Below are 15,371 nucleotides of genomic sequence, written 5' to 3'. Positions count from 1 at the left end.
AAATTTTTCTCTAGGTAGGTATCTTTACCTGATCTGATATAAAAGCTTTTTATGCTTGATACTTCAGGATAAAATTTAAGTTTAAATTGTGGGGTTTTGTAGAAGTTTTGTAGAAATGGTTATCACCAAATGGCAACTAAACGCATATCAGAAGATAAGTCAGTTTTCAGATAAAACTCTTTAGATAAAACATGAGATCTGAAATTAGCATCTTGAAATAGTTCAAGAGTTGAGCTCCTGTGATTCAAGTTGACCTTGTATAGACAGAATAAGAGGCCAAGTTTACAGCTTCCGCATAAATTGACAGAAAAAAAAAGGTTTGATGTTAAAACTTGAAGACTTTGCTAGACATCAACATTTTCTCCTGGTGAAATTTGTTCATCTATAAAAGTGCCATGTTTCAAATATTCCAAGAACCAGCAAATCAACTCAGCAGAACTCATGAGGTATTTTTCCGGATCTGCTGCATTTAATAACCTAGAAAACTCTGTTAAGATTCAAAATTATGTGCGCATGGAAGGTAAGGATGACTGCAAGTGACTACTAGCTTCTTAAAATTATAAGAAGACAGCAAGAGAATATATATTTGCCATGAGGTTCATCACATGCAATGGAAGCTTGAAAATATTAACTTCTAAGATGTTTTTAGTGACCTAGTATAAATTACCATCCAATTTGCAAGTCTAAGATAACACTAATGAGAACATAAACTAGGATTCTCATTAAACAAGAATCATAGATTTTAGTGCTTCCTTCAAAGTAAAGTCTTAAAGGGATGGGGCTCTTGGGAAATTCAGTAAAACAACCAATTCTGTAACTTGTATATGTCCTTGGTTTAGAGCCAAGGGAACAGTTAATCTTATTTGGAGACTCGGAGTCAAGTAAAATTTTGAGTAGGCGCTGGGCATACTTCCAAAATATTACACATATGTAATTTTTGTAAAAAAGTATGCCCATGCTGCTATTTGTGCATATCAATGGAAATTATACTGGATAATGTCTTCTGGAACAATTGACTGGTTTTGTTAGGCCATTATTACAATATGATTTAGAACTTTTTTGAAACTGTGTATGTGTGTGCCTGCGCACATGTACATTCATTCCACATTTCAGGACTTGGAAGATTTAAATCCAGAACACAGAAGACACAAAATAAATATAGCATAGTCAGTGGTGGGCTGCAAATTTTTTAACAACTGGTTCTCTGCCCTAAAGGCTGGCTGGGTGGGCATGGCTGGGAGGGATCATGTGACTGAGTGACAGGACATTTTTTGGGGCCTATTTCAGCCGTTTTTTAGACCGTTTTCAGGGTGTTTTTCTGGCCATTTTCAGGCCATTTTTCTGGCCATTTTTTGTCTGAAAAAAGGCTGAAAACAGACCAAACAATGGATGGGGCAGCCGGTGGTCCAGTTTGCCAGTTCTCTGAACCATGCAGAATTGGAACTGGTTTGGGTGAACCAGTCCGAACCAGCAGCAGCTGAATTCTGAAGTTGTGTCTTCAGTAATAACACACTTTTTGCAGCACTAGATTGTTATCAGGAGTGGACTACATGCTAGTTACCACATGTTTGCCTATCATTGCAAAGATTTTAGTAAGACTTTTCATCCAGAAATTGACCAATCTCTAGTGGATTCCTTTGTTTTTACTCTACCAGCCTAAGCCAATTACTACAGCTTATGTTTTACTCCCTATTAATAGTATCTTACATTTTCCTTCACTGACTGCTTATGATTTCATCTCTTTTTTACTTATTTTTGTCCCCTTGACTCTCTATTTGAGGCAGTCTATATGACAATCAGTGACAATCAGCAATAATTTCAGTTTAACCAGAGAATCATTAACCTTAGTCAAAAAGACTTACAGCATGTTCAGATCCTTTTTTTTTAAGCTCAGCCTAACCTCTGATCCATACCCTGGTTTGACAAAGAGTATACCTTAGCCAAAACATGGTAATTCTTGCCTACAAGAATGTACCTATGATGACTCTCCTTCCTATTTTTTTTATTTTTACTTTTACTTTCTAAAAAGGTCTATAAGAAACTTTAAAATAAAAAAACATAGTTATGCTCTTAATAACTGGATCAGAATCCAACAAGAAGTAGTCAACAAAGAAAAGTGTCTGTTCTGACAATACCTCAATTTTCATCCAAAACAATTGTTGGCAGCAGCAATCTAATTTCCCTTGGACTGGATTTTCTGTAGTTTACAAATCGCATCTGAAGGCACTGAACTTCCTCCATTTTATGAACCGCTCTTTGAAGCCCTTTATTTTTACCCCAGAAGTCCAAAAACTAACTGGAAAATAGCAAAGCTTCTGGTAAACATTTAGTCCTACCAGCATTCCTAGAACACTATATGATGGGCATATGTACTTACTTCCCTCTTCACAGCTATAAATAATTTCTTACGTGTCCCCAAAGATGGATTTACTCTATTCTTATCCCTATTTACAAGAAATGTGTCAAAAGTGATCCAATATGTCCCCAATAATATTTTACATGCTAGATTTCTGTATTAACAAACTTCTGGACTAGATGTCTTCCAGAAACATTTAGGCCACAGGCAAACAAGCTTTATGCTCCAAACTTTTAACCATGGATCAATATCATACTGCATACTGTAACTTAACTGAGAAATATTACTGTCAGACCAAAGATCATTTTCATGTACTTCATTGACTACAAGACAGTCTTCTATTGTGTTAATCACATTGAAGCTATGGAGAGCCCTGCAAGATCTGGAGCTACCAGTACATCTAGTCAAGTTGGTGCAAGCACTGTACACAAATCAGGAAACCATTGTGCAAACACCATACGGAGACACCAATTGGCTTAAGATTGCATTCTCTCCCCTTTCTTATTCAATCTATATGCCAAAATGATCATGAGGAAGCTAGATCTGGAATAATCAAAAATTGGAATAAAGATTGGAGAAAGAAACATCAACAATCTTCGATATGCTGATAATACAACTCTCTTCTCAGAAACTAAAGAAGGCCTGGAACATCTGATCAAGAAAATCAAAGAAAAAAGTGAGAATTTTGGTCTCTTTTTGGACATTAAAAAGACCAAGTTCAGAACAACTGCAAGGAATGGAAACATCAAAATAGAAATTGATGGTAAAGTGATAGAATATATAGAAAAATTAACTTTCCTAGAATCACAAATAGCTCTAAGGGTTGAATGGAGCACAGAAATAAAATGTCGGATTGCACTAGGTCATACAGCAATAATGAACATGAGCTAAATATGGAAAAGCAAGCACATCACTCTGGCAACCAAACATATTGTCAGGATTCCAAGTAACAAGCCCAACACAATCAAAACTCTGAGACCTATAGTTTCCTCAAAGTATGGATATATTAGGAATGTCATATTGGCACAGCTGGTGAAAACCTGACTCTGAAAGACACAAGGTTTTCCCCACTCAAACTAAAGTCCAAAGTCCTTGCTGCCAGGTCACACATCCATCACATGGTCCAACTAGGTCACAGTCCCAACTCCAGCTGGATTCAGTCCACGCCTTCCCAGCACCTGGTGAGAATGCCCTTGGTTCCCCTCCTCCAGTTCCCACGGCTTCAACTACTGTGGCAGCCCTGAAGTTGTTCCAATATGGCTTCAGGGCTGAAACATAAGTTAGTCCGTGCTATGGTGTTACCTGTAGCTACCTATGGTTGTGAAAGCTGGAGCTTAAAAAAGCAAGACAGGAGGAAAAATGACTTATTTGAGCTAAAAAAGGCTAATGTGTATTCCTTGGACAGCAAAGGTGACTATCAAGCAAGTACTAGAGTGCTGGACATGTCACTGGAAGGCAATATCACAAAGCTGCATCTTATTTACTTGGGTCATACCATCGGGAGAATTCACTGCAGAAAGCAATTATGTTTGGAAAAGCTAGCAATAAAAAGAAACCAAGCTGTCAAAGAACATGATGGCTACTTACCATCAAAGCTGGTGCCAGCCAGAACATAGAAAAATTCGAAGTAGTAGTGCAAGATTGGAAGATGTGGTGAGACCTGGCCCATAGAATCATTAAGAATCAGACTGAATGGATAACATATCATTATATAGACTTTAGAGATCCAAAGACACCCTTTGATTTTGTTCTACAAAAATGCCTCTGGAGGAACAATAGTCTGCCATCTTAAACTAATAAAGCTGCCCATCACAGCTCAACTATTAGCAAAGGTATTAAACAAGGCTGTAATTGCACCATTATTATTTAAGCTTTATATTAGCACTATTGATGGACATTTGCTAAGCCAGAGTTCCATCCTCCCTGCCTTGCCCCCCCATTCTCCTTTGATGATGCAGCCAAAAGGTCAGTACCCCAAGTAGACCTTTAAAGGTGCCTTAAAACTCTTTATCATTTTTCCATTCAAGAGATCACCATGAAATAAACTACAAAACAAAAAAATTGGTATTTTTTAGAAAGTACTTTAACGCCCTAATTATATAGATCAGGGATATCAAACTCTCAATAACACATTGTTGTCACATGATTTCGCTAAAATGAGAGTGGGCGTGACACATCCGACCCGCAAGCTTGACACCCTTGTTATAGACAATCAACAGTAGACTCATCTAGCAGGTAACTTGGCTCTTACTTACTTGGGTTGGCCTGTGGCCCTGATGGCAGTGTGCTATATGGTTGGTTGAGTGAGAGACAAAAGGCATCCCTGCACCATTACTTCTCTTGTTTTTAACCTTTATTTAAGTTTTTTTAAATTTTAATGTTTTTTATATTTATGCTTATATGGCATTGTAAGATGCTCAGAGTCACTTTTGATAGTTAGATGGGTGGCATACTAAATGAATGAATAAATAAAATCCCTTAAATATCTAGATATCAGTTTTCAGTATTCTATCTGATAATCTATTCAAAAAAAAGAGCTTCTAGTAAAAGCCCCCAAACTGTTCCTTGCAAATGTTAAATTTGCACATTAATTTTGTAATAATTATGTCCCAGAAGCTATTAAAATATTTAAAGCTACAGCTCTGGGTTTGATGTTGTATGGTGCTCAGCTATGCATGTACAAGTTTAGTTCTAGTTTAGAAGCAATTCAATCAAAATACTTGCAAATCTTCCTACAAATTCTTTTTCAACTTTTAATGTTCTAACATAACTAGAATTAGGCTGTATTTCCCTTGGGACCTGATTTAAGATTTTGCTGTCTTAGATTCTGGCTGAAGCAAGTCTGTAGACCCATTTCATAGGCTGTCTTCCACCTTAAGACAAATTAATTAGGTTCTGACATACTGCAGTCTAACCTTGTCAGCACTCCCTGCTGTGGGACTTAATAAAACCTTGGCTGAATTAAGCAGAGGATTTAGGATCTAGATATCTAAAACAATAAAACCAAATATGTCATCCCTTTTACAGCACAACCGCACCTTTTCCCTAGATAGCTCTTTAATGCCTTCTATGTTACACACAGAAGACTATTTACTTTGACCCAAATTGGTGTGCCACCTATTAGAGCAACAATTGGGATGTAAGCTTCCCATATGAAAGCAAAACTCGTTTCTATTCAGACTCAGAATTCGTGCTGTTCTCACATATGCTATTAAAATCTCCATTGTCCACCCAGTGGTGATCAAGCTTAATAATACCACTGTTAACATGATAGTTGCATTTGCGACATAGGCCATTATCCTTGTCCATCTATGTTTCCCACCAACTTTCCCAAAAGGCAAAACTGGAGATACAGTGAAAATTGTCAGGATAGAGTGCACTAAAGCATTCTTCAGAGCTGCTATAACCACACGTTCTACCAAAGAAGCACTGGTCAGCTCCCATATCCCACTATTTATCCTTCATTGCCAAACCCAAAGGAAGTGGAGCATGGATCTAACCAACGAAGTGTTGTTCTTGTCACGTCTTCAGACCACATCCAATTTACCCACAGAATATTGTGCAAATAACTCAATGGCTTCATTGTCTTCTCACCCTTCCCTAAGATGCACTACATTTGACTACTTATATCACTAAACATAATCCATGTACATCCTTTTTAGGAAACAAAGTTGTCAATGTAGTATTTTGCCTTTCTGACCAAGATCTATTGTGAGCTTACTCATGGGAAAGTTTGATGACCACTGAAACCTATTTGCTCTCCTCTAACAATTTTAGTGCCTTCCATACGGTGAGGGTTACCATCCATAAGAACAGGAAAATCAGGTATACATTTTTTGAGGTAATTCCCCGTTAGGAGAATGAGCGCATATAGGAAGACGTATAGAGAGTAGTGTTGGAATAATACACACAGAGCACACAGATACACCGTACAGTAAATGTAGGTTTTTACTTCCAGAAAGGTTTAAGCAAAGTCCAGAATAAGAAATCCAAAGCCATTCACAAGTAAATCAGTCAGTTTTCAATCCAGGGATAATCCAAATATCAAAGTCCAGTGTCAAAAAACAGTTCAGTATCAGACTTACATAAAATCCAGGAATATCAGTCAATTAGGAAAAATGGAGGAACGGCAATATTTTCCAACAGAAGGAAGCAGAGACTTACTCACACTCTCTTCTGAGACTAAGGCTAAACAACCGAGGTTTCTGGCTCCATCTTATGGCCGTTTGAGAAACCACACCCAACTACAGTTTTGCATTTTCTTAAAGATAGTTTTAAAATGTTTATCCTGGTTTATATATTTCTAACCCAAATACCTGTTAGGTGACTTATATTCCTAACATTCTTCCCAGTATATTAACCTATACTGTGCAGATCAAAAGGAACATTTAAACCAACAGGATATTTTTACATTATTTATGGATCACATTGAAAAGAACACTGTCTTCATTATTATAGTTATTATAATTATAATTATATATACTGTTTAGAAATGTAAAGATGTTCTCAGTTTGACTTCAGCTCCTGGTAAATACAGGTAGTCCTCAACTTATGACCACAGTTGAGCCCAAAATTTCTATTGTTAAGTGAGACATTTGTTAAATGAGTTTTGCCCCATTTTACAATCTTTCTTGCCACAGTTGTTAAGTGAATCACTGTAGTGGATAAATTAATAACAAGGTTGTTAAATGATTCTAGCTTCCCAATTGATTTTGCTTGTCAAAAGGTTGCAAAAGCTGATCATATTACCTTGGAACTCTGCAACGGTCATAAATACGAACCAATTGCCAAGCATCTGAATTTCAATCACATGGGCATAGGGATACTGCAACTGTTGTGTGAAAAATGGTTATAAGTCACTTTTCTCAATGCTATGGTGACTCTGAACAATCACTAAATAAAGTGTTGTTAGGTCAAGGACTACCTGTATTAATAATTGTATTTAAAAAAACTACAAGGAAGTTCCAGGGCTGTACATCACCCTGGAAAGTCAGGACAGGATAAAGGACTGGAATAAGGCAACAACAACACAATTCTGTATTGTTGCCAAGAAAATTATGTCTTAAGACTTAGACCCATGATGGCAAACCTACATGTGCCACAGGTGGCACACAGAGCCATTTGTGCTGGCACGCAAGCCGTAGGCAAACTTACCTCACTGCACATGCACGTGCCTCACAGCTCATTTTTGGCTGGTTTGAGGCCTTTGACAGCCTCCCAGTGGCTTGAAAAAAGCCTCTGCAGGCCAAATAGGCCCGTTTCGTCACTTCCTGTAATATCGGAAGTGACGAAACGGGCCTATTCGGCCTGCAGAGGCCAAAAAAAGCCTCAAACTAGCCGAAAATCAGCTGTGAGGCACACTGCAAATAAGGGGGTGGGGGGGTGATTGCACGCGCATGTGCAGGTGGCAGGGGAACGCATTGCCTTTTGGGTGCTGGCACGTGACTGAGCACACGATTTTTGGTACAGGAGCCCAAAAAGGTTAGCCACCACTGACTTAGACTATGTCTAAGAAATCACCAAAAGGAAACATTATCATTTATATTTGTTGGATATCATCTTTCTTGAACAAGAGATTATTCTTCACACGGATGCCTTTTTTAAAGTAATTGGATCACTTTTCTAAAGTAAATTTTTTTCTGAGATATACTAACAGAGTATCTTTTGTCTTGAACAACCCAATCAGCCTAGCTCTCATGTAGTTTCTTTATGGTCTCAACAGACAATAAATGCACCCATCATCTGCTTTGTTTTATTTTATTATTTTAGGCATTTGTCCAGCTTAAATTTTATTATTCATGCGTGGCTACTACTGTATTATTAAAATCATTATGCACTCTAGACTTTGATATAGAACAAGTGTTTAAAACAAGAATTATGTGCCTAAGCAACAAAATGTCTTTTTTTACCTATTCCACTGAATATGAATATAAGATATACCAGGAGTGTCAAACTCACGTCGTTATGACGGCGTCACATGACATATCAGGACTTTTTTCCCCTTTGCTAAACTAGGTGGGGCAGGGCCAGTGCATGATTCATCCAGCCCACGGGCCGTGAGTTTGACACCCCTGTGATATATAATACCTTCACAGCATTAGAAAGGCTCAAAAAGACATAGCTACCACCCCAACTACAATGCTTAAACTGTTAGATTGTCAGAAGGCAATGATCCATATGAATAGCAAAGTGGTTTCAAGTATTAACATTCCTCAGGGTGAAAACTACACCCACACAATTATGGCATGCTGGTTTCCATTAGAGGGTCCATCAGAAGGTTTCTTTTTAAAGAAACAGCAGATACTAAGCTACTAGAAAGTTTCTGAGGTCCAGACTTTGAAAAATGATACATTAAACTTAAAATCAATATAAGAGGATGCAAAACACAGAGAAGAGAATACTAGGATAAAAGCATATACAGAAAAGAATAATTATATTTCCTATAAATTCTGAAGCCCTTCTATTATGTGTCTCTAATTTTTGTAAGTATCTGACATAAGATTTAAACTTTAGAGATGATTCAGTGGTGATTAAAATAAACAACAGAAATACAATATTTCAAGAAGATAGATGCAGTTCTGATAAATCAGCATTGGTCATAATCTCATCTACTTAAGTGTAGAAATTTAATGGTTTGGCAAAAGAGAAAAAGAAAATGTGTATTTCAGTAAATCAGAACAGTAAATTACACTCTGCATGTTTTTCAGTATGATAAAAGGCATTCATCATTATATGATTCACAACAATCCAATTAATAACAAGCCTGCATTTACAATTCCATTTAATTGTGATTATATAGGAATGTTGGTGGGCTTTGCTCTGTAGTCACTTGTCCTAATTTTTTTTTGGGTGGGGGGAGATTTAAACATGCAAGAAGTCTTTATGTTTGATTGATTTAATGTCATGTGCAAATTGGGAATGCTGCTTTTCACTCTCAAGCTAGTCTGAAATTGTAAGCTGTAAACAGACATGGATTCTAAACAAACCTTGGCTCTCACAAGCAGAAGAAGCCAAGTGGGAGGTCAAACATCCCATGCTAGAACACAGTGTCCTAATGTCTAAGTTAATATTTGCTTTAGAGTAAACAACAAGTTATAATTATCACCTATGAAGAGGTATTAAACAAACAAACATACAAATAAACACTCCAGATAAATTAGAAAGGAGTAAATCTTCATATTTCAAAAGCTTCATTTGAGTTCATAAACATAAGCTGATCGTTATTATTTGGATAATAAAGATAAACACCCTTTGAGAAGTATTTAGAAAAGGAATTATTTTGTAACGCATGGTTTTCTCCAATGTTTTTCCAGAGCCTTTTGGCAGCATTTTTTGTATTTTTCCACTGCCTTTGAGGTTTTCTGGGAGCAAGAGGCCTTGGTCTTATTTCTAGACTTTGTTCTGACAGATAATCTAGATCCTGACTCACTGGAGCAAACAGAGCCCTCTGCTTCCATTGAGCGCCTGGAAAAAGGTACATTTAATGGTAAGATGTGGCTAATTATTGGCTCCTGTTTTACTTGAGAGTCTGCTCCGACTTGTGGGTAGGGACTACTGTCAAATGAGTCTGATCCTTGTATAAATTTTTTTTTGAAATTATCAAAAAAAAATCTGAAAATTTATTTATTTTAAAAATCAAAATCAAATTCTAAAAAATCAAAAATCAAAACCCAAACAAGTTTAAAGCTGACCTGAAATGGCTGAGACTTCCAAAATTCAAATTAGGCCTCAGCCTGTAGCTCTCATATAATTAATACAATTGGTGAAGACAGCTTTAAGAATGCAGGCTGGCAATGGCCTGTATGAGAGCTAACAACTGTCCAGCTTGTCTCAGGCTAAGAAGAGAGGGATTTTTTTTTTTAAATCCTCTTAGTGCCTAATGCACAAGCCCAAGTATTGCAAGCTTTCTATGCTGAAGTCTAGCAAGGGGTACAGCTGCTCCAATGCAGAAAGTTGTAGATTGTCAGAAATAAGCCTTGGCCGTTTAGATTTTGGCATAAAGGCTGATCAAATGGCGCCGGCTACTGTAATTTTTGGTGTGGCTTTTCACACCGCTGCAGTCCTGAAAAGGACCTGCTGCAACTGACAAACAGATGTTAAGCTGTCAAATAGCGGCTTCTTCTAAAATTCTTGTAAAATTCTAAAAAAAATTCTTTGAAAATTCTAAAAAGCCCAGATGACTTTATCTGAGGGTTTTGAAGATCCTGGTCAGCAAATTGCTCACGTCTAGCTCGTATGATAGACTGAGCTAAACTGGGGACAAATGACAACGGGGAGTGGTCCTCAGAACTTTGCTCAGCCTATTGGATGACAGATGGAAGTACTTCCCTGACCTGGATGCTCAGAACCGTTCCATGGAGAAAAGATATATGTTATAAGATTGGACCAACATCATAAACCAAATAAATAAACATTAAGCTTTACTGATGAACAGTGTATTTGATTTTAAAAGAAATTATGACAAGATGTCTTAAATTTTACATAGTAATAGTAGCAACACCTGGCTTAGTCTGTAGAACATTGCAAATTGAGCTTGGTTTGTTTTAGATGCGAAAGCATTAAAAATATTGGAGTTGTCAGCTAGATCTGGGACTGAAAGATATGCCAGCAGAACATAAGAGCATGTATCACCAGGAGTTTTACTTGTCTGTATCTTTACAGAGTAATTCTGTATTTTTATTGCACTAGACACCACTCAGGCTGTTGAAAGAAAAGGAAATACTTAAACAGCATGCATAATAAATGACACCATTCATTTTAAAGTGCCCTTGACTATCAAATATATTTCTGCATCTTTGGATGTATTCCTATTCTTGAACATTTCTTGAATATTTATTAAAGAAATATATTCAAGGCATGCACCAATCTCTAATTCATCTTCATTTTCTAAATCAGAATTATACATACTGTAAGGTTGCTGAGTGCATGCAGCTGTCCAACTATGGGTATGGCCCGTAGACCTATCCCCAAAGTCTTATGAAATTGAAATAGGTACTATAAGAAGGAAGGGAAAACATGCAGAACATGTTCAGAATTTTATACAACTCCTCAATAACAGTTTCAGTGTGGGGGAAGGGAAAAAGAGAGAAAAGGACTTAGGATAGGAGCTATCAGTAACATTCCAAGGGGTGGCAATTTATTCTAATAGGGACATTTTTCTGGATTTTCTTAATCTTTAAACTTGTCCTCACTTTGCCAGCTCTTTCCTCTACACCAAATTTGTTCCTCTCTTTTCAGCTGAGAGTCAGACAGAGATAAGGTCCTGAACCCTTTATAGAATTTCTTGCCAAAATTCTTTTAAAAGATGGGAAAAAAGAACTAAAGGAGAAAGACGAATGGATACTTACGTGTGCATGGCATTTTCAGGTAAGCCAAATTATATAGAGCAAAAATCACAAACAAGAAAAGTCAGACAACAAATGAAGGATAAAAATAAGAGTACAAAACAATGTATTCCTAGAAATCTTTTTACTAATACAATTCACTATATCATTTCATTCCTTTTGTCCTTGTAAAGCATTTTTGCTTCTACCAAATCCAGACAATGTTTACTCACTGCTTTTTTGCTCTTTGGACTATTCTTTTTGGATCTTATAATTTCTCATAACTTTCATTATTATCTATTTCTCTTGATCCATTCATTCTTCATTTATATATTTATTTTAAGATTTGATCCTCATTCATTTATACCAGCCATTCATTTGTGCCCTACATCCATATTCATTTAGCACACTTACTATTGACCCTACCTCTTCCTGTTTTATTACATAAAGTTCACATTTAACCATCAACATAGTTTAAAATAAAACCCTCAGAAATAGGCTAATATATATTTAAGAAAATGTTCATCTCTGGCATCTTGAGATAACAATTCAAATGTAATGCTAGCTGATTAAGGTACTGCAACTAATTAGACACTAATTTGTTAGATGATTAAGATGTAAATATGATTCCACTTTAAAATGCTTCAAAATCCAAAACTGAAATATCGTACATGAGACAATGCCTATGAAACCTGGAGAGATGTTATTTTAGACAATATCTATTGAATATGACATCATTGAAGAAAAATTCATTCTATTATGTCTTTCTGTGAAAGTTATTCACTTACTATAATTTTTCTATGTGTGCTATTAGTAAATTAAATGGTCTGATATCACCTAAATTCATGGACTTATGTTGGTTGATTAAGCAAATTGAAGGAAGTTCAAAAATTCTTGAACTTTATATATGAAATATCAATTTGGATTAAATAGACCTGCAAAGCTATATTTCCAGAATTAGAACTCCAAAATTTATCTTTCCTGCACTTAAACATTTTCATATACAAAAGATGTAACAAAATCAAGTATCTTAAGCTCGTACATCAAAATAGCTGCACTGTGTCTAAGCAAGATTTAATCTCCTTTCATTTTATATTACTGTCAGAAAAGCAGAAATCAATCAATATACTACTTTTAAAGCTCATGACATCCTTTTTTTAAATTTTAGATTAAGACAAAGAAAAATAATTATGCAAAATATATTAATATTGGGGAAATTAATTATAGTTATAATCTGTTAGGAGAATAACGACAAATCCCAGTAGCACTTTAGCATGCACATACACACAAACATACCACAATGTCTTGACCTGATTTTTTCTGTTTGGTTTATGCCATTTTAGAAAATCAGCTTTAAAACCTCTTTTTCAACTTGAACATTTCCAGCCCTATCAATGTTTCATTACTGCCACCCACCCCTAGTCTTTTGACATTCCTGCCTCAATCATCCTTACTTTTATTTAATTTAATTTTAGGGATAATGTTTTTAAACAAGTCACTTGACCAATTTGCTCTGATAAAACCAAAGGTGCCTGGTGGGTGGGGCTGGTGGGTCGGGTCAAAAATACAAAACAGCAACTGTGGCAGCAGCTATCAAAGACCTTTACCTTTGCACATGTGTGCAATGTCACTGTTTAATTGTGCTGGCATCTAGCACTTTTAAACCACTCCTCCCTGCAGATATTGTGGACACAGACTGTACAGTTCTGAACTTTTTCTTATTTATTTTAATATTAATCTTAAGATTCAATGACATAATGGGAGAAGAGAGTTATGTTCTGAATTTGTAGGAAAGAATTTTACAATTCTCTGTTTTTTATTGTACTATACAATGTTCCGATGGAGGAGATGACCAGGTTGGGCATGAGAGAGGGGTCAAGCGCATGATCAGCCTCGAGTCCCTTTGCAGCCACAAGATATTTAAGTCTAGCACATCTTGAATTCTGTTGATTCTTATCTAATGCCAATTTGCTTTGACCATTCGTAGTTCAGATTCTTACCTAGAACACTGGCATGGTTAACAGTAAAGAGACAGAAATCCTTCCACTATGTGTAAATCATCATCTTTTTTCCAACCTCAGATTATTTGGCCAATTGAGTCACAATCCATCTGCTGATCAGCACCAAAGTGGTGATATATAAGATGATGGGAAATTAGCCCATTCTCTTCCTTCCAGTAATTGAGCACCTAGACAACAAGAAATGTTTTCATGTGTCAAACAATGTTATTAATACTCAAATATTCAGGAAAGTTTGAGTAGGTTCTATATTACAAATAGTAATATCAGTCTGAGAACTCATTTCATGAAGAGTAAAGGACAAATCACATGTTCAGTCTTATATAATAGTCAAATATAATGTATAAGTTGCATTACTGATAGCTCAAGACCAGAAACAAAACAGCAAAATCCAATTAAATTCAATCCTTTATTAGCTTACCCCAGTGGACAGAATCTTGCCAAACTAAAGCTATAACTTTTAAATAACCAAATCTATCCTAAGGGATTCTAGGGTGAAGCTACTCTGAACCTCTTCCCCTTGCTCACCCATCTCAGGAGAGGCTGTCTCTTAATCTGGGTCTCTTTTCGGGAAAGTTCGATGTTGCTAAAGTCTCTCCCACTGCTACTGCAAATGGACATTGATAATGTATAATTGGACATCACAATTATAAAAACAATATACTATACTATACTTGATTGTATGGTCAAGACTACCTTAGTACAATGGAAGCTGCAATATCATACAAATAGAAAAGAGTAACTATTAGCACTGTACTTTGTTTGCATTAGGATATACTGTACATTATTGTCAAATAATACAAATTATATCCTGTTCTAGCTTCTTATTATTTAGTTATGTACCCAATCATATGAAATTATCATTCATATACTTAACACATTGTCAGTATGAGAAAAATAGAACTAGATGCATTCTGAGAAAAAATAATGCTGGAATTTCTTACCCAGTTTATTGCTATAAGCAAAAGCCAATCACACAGCAATTAGTCAGATCTTTCAAGCAATCTGCAAGACTTTGCTAAAGCTTTCATGATGAAGCAATAGTATAAATCTTTGAAGTTCTAAATACATTTAACACTAATTTATTGACAACTTTAAAGCATTGTATTTGCCCAGAGAATATTTGATAATTCATGGAGCTTACATAAATATATATTTAAAATATATAATTGAGGGTTTGCTGAGCCACATGTTGTAATTGGAACAAATTAATTTTCCATGTTTTCTCTGCCATTACTTGATGTTTAATCTTCATATTTTACCCTTCCTTCTCACTTAAGTTTTTTCGCTGACCTTATTTTCTCTAATTCCAACTTTCATTTCTTATCCTTCTTTATTCCCCTTTATTTGTAATGTAGTTGAAAATATTAACTTCTGTTTACTTCTGTGTTCTCTCTAGTACTTTACCCTCCCAAGAGGGAGAATTTATTTTTCCCAATCTTTTTTTAAATGTCCCTATCCTTCCTCTCATTCTTTTCTCCATTTTTTCTGCATAGGTACATACCTACACTGCCTTTAATCAGATTTTCCCAGGGAAGCTTACAACATATTAAAGTTATACTCTAAAACAAAAATACATTGTTCATAAAATAATACAAGTGCTATTCTGAGAAGAATAATAGTATCATTGCAGTCATATGGCAAAAAAAACCTGTAGCTCTCTGCATTAGAATA

At 35.9% G+C, this 15,371-nt stretch overlaps 1 protein-coding gene across 15 annotated transcripts in view; it reads right to left on the bottom strand.

The window, feature by feature from the left end:
• Positions 1–15,371, bottom strand: part of INPP4B (inositol polyphosphate-4-phosphatase type II B) — a 226,777-nt gene that overhangs the window by 172,418 nt on the left and 38,988 nt on the right. Inside the window, exon 3 of one of the 15 annotated variants that reach the window (XM_087936100.1) lies at positions 13,680–13,867. The exons of the other annotated variants lie outside the window; for them this stretch is intronic. The gene's annotated coding sequence lies outside the window, so the exon portion shown is untranslated. The remainder of the gene's footprint in view (positions 1–13,679; positions 13,868–15,371) is intronic. 15 annotated transcript variants of the gene reach the window in all.

This window comes from Pseudonaja textilis, chromosome 6, assembly GCF_049901715.1.
Source record: "Pseudonaja textilis isolate UNSWEBS1 chromosome 6, rPseTex1.2, whole genome shotgun sequence".
NCBI classification, from domain to species: Eukaryota; Metazoa; Chordata; class Lepidosauria; order Squamata; family Elapidae; genus Pseudonaja; species Pseudonaja textilis.
Note: the sequence above shows the minus strand (reverse complement) of the source record. Positions and strands in the feature narration are given on the sequence as shown.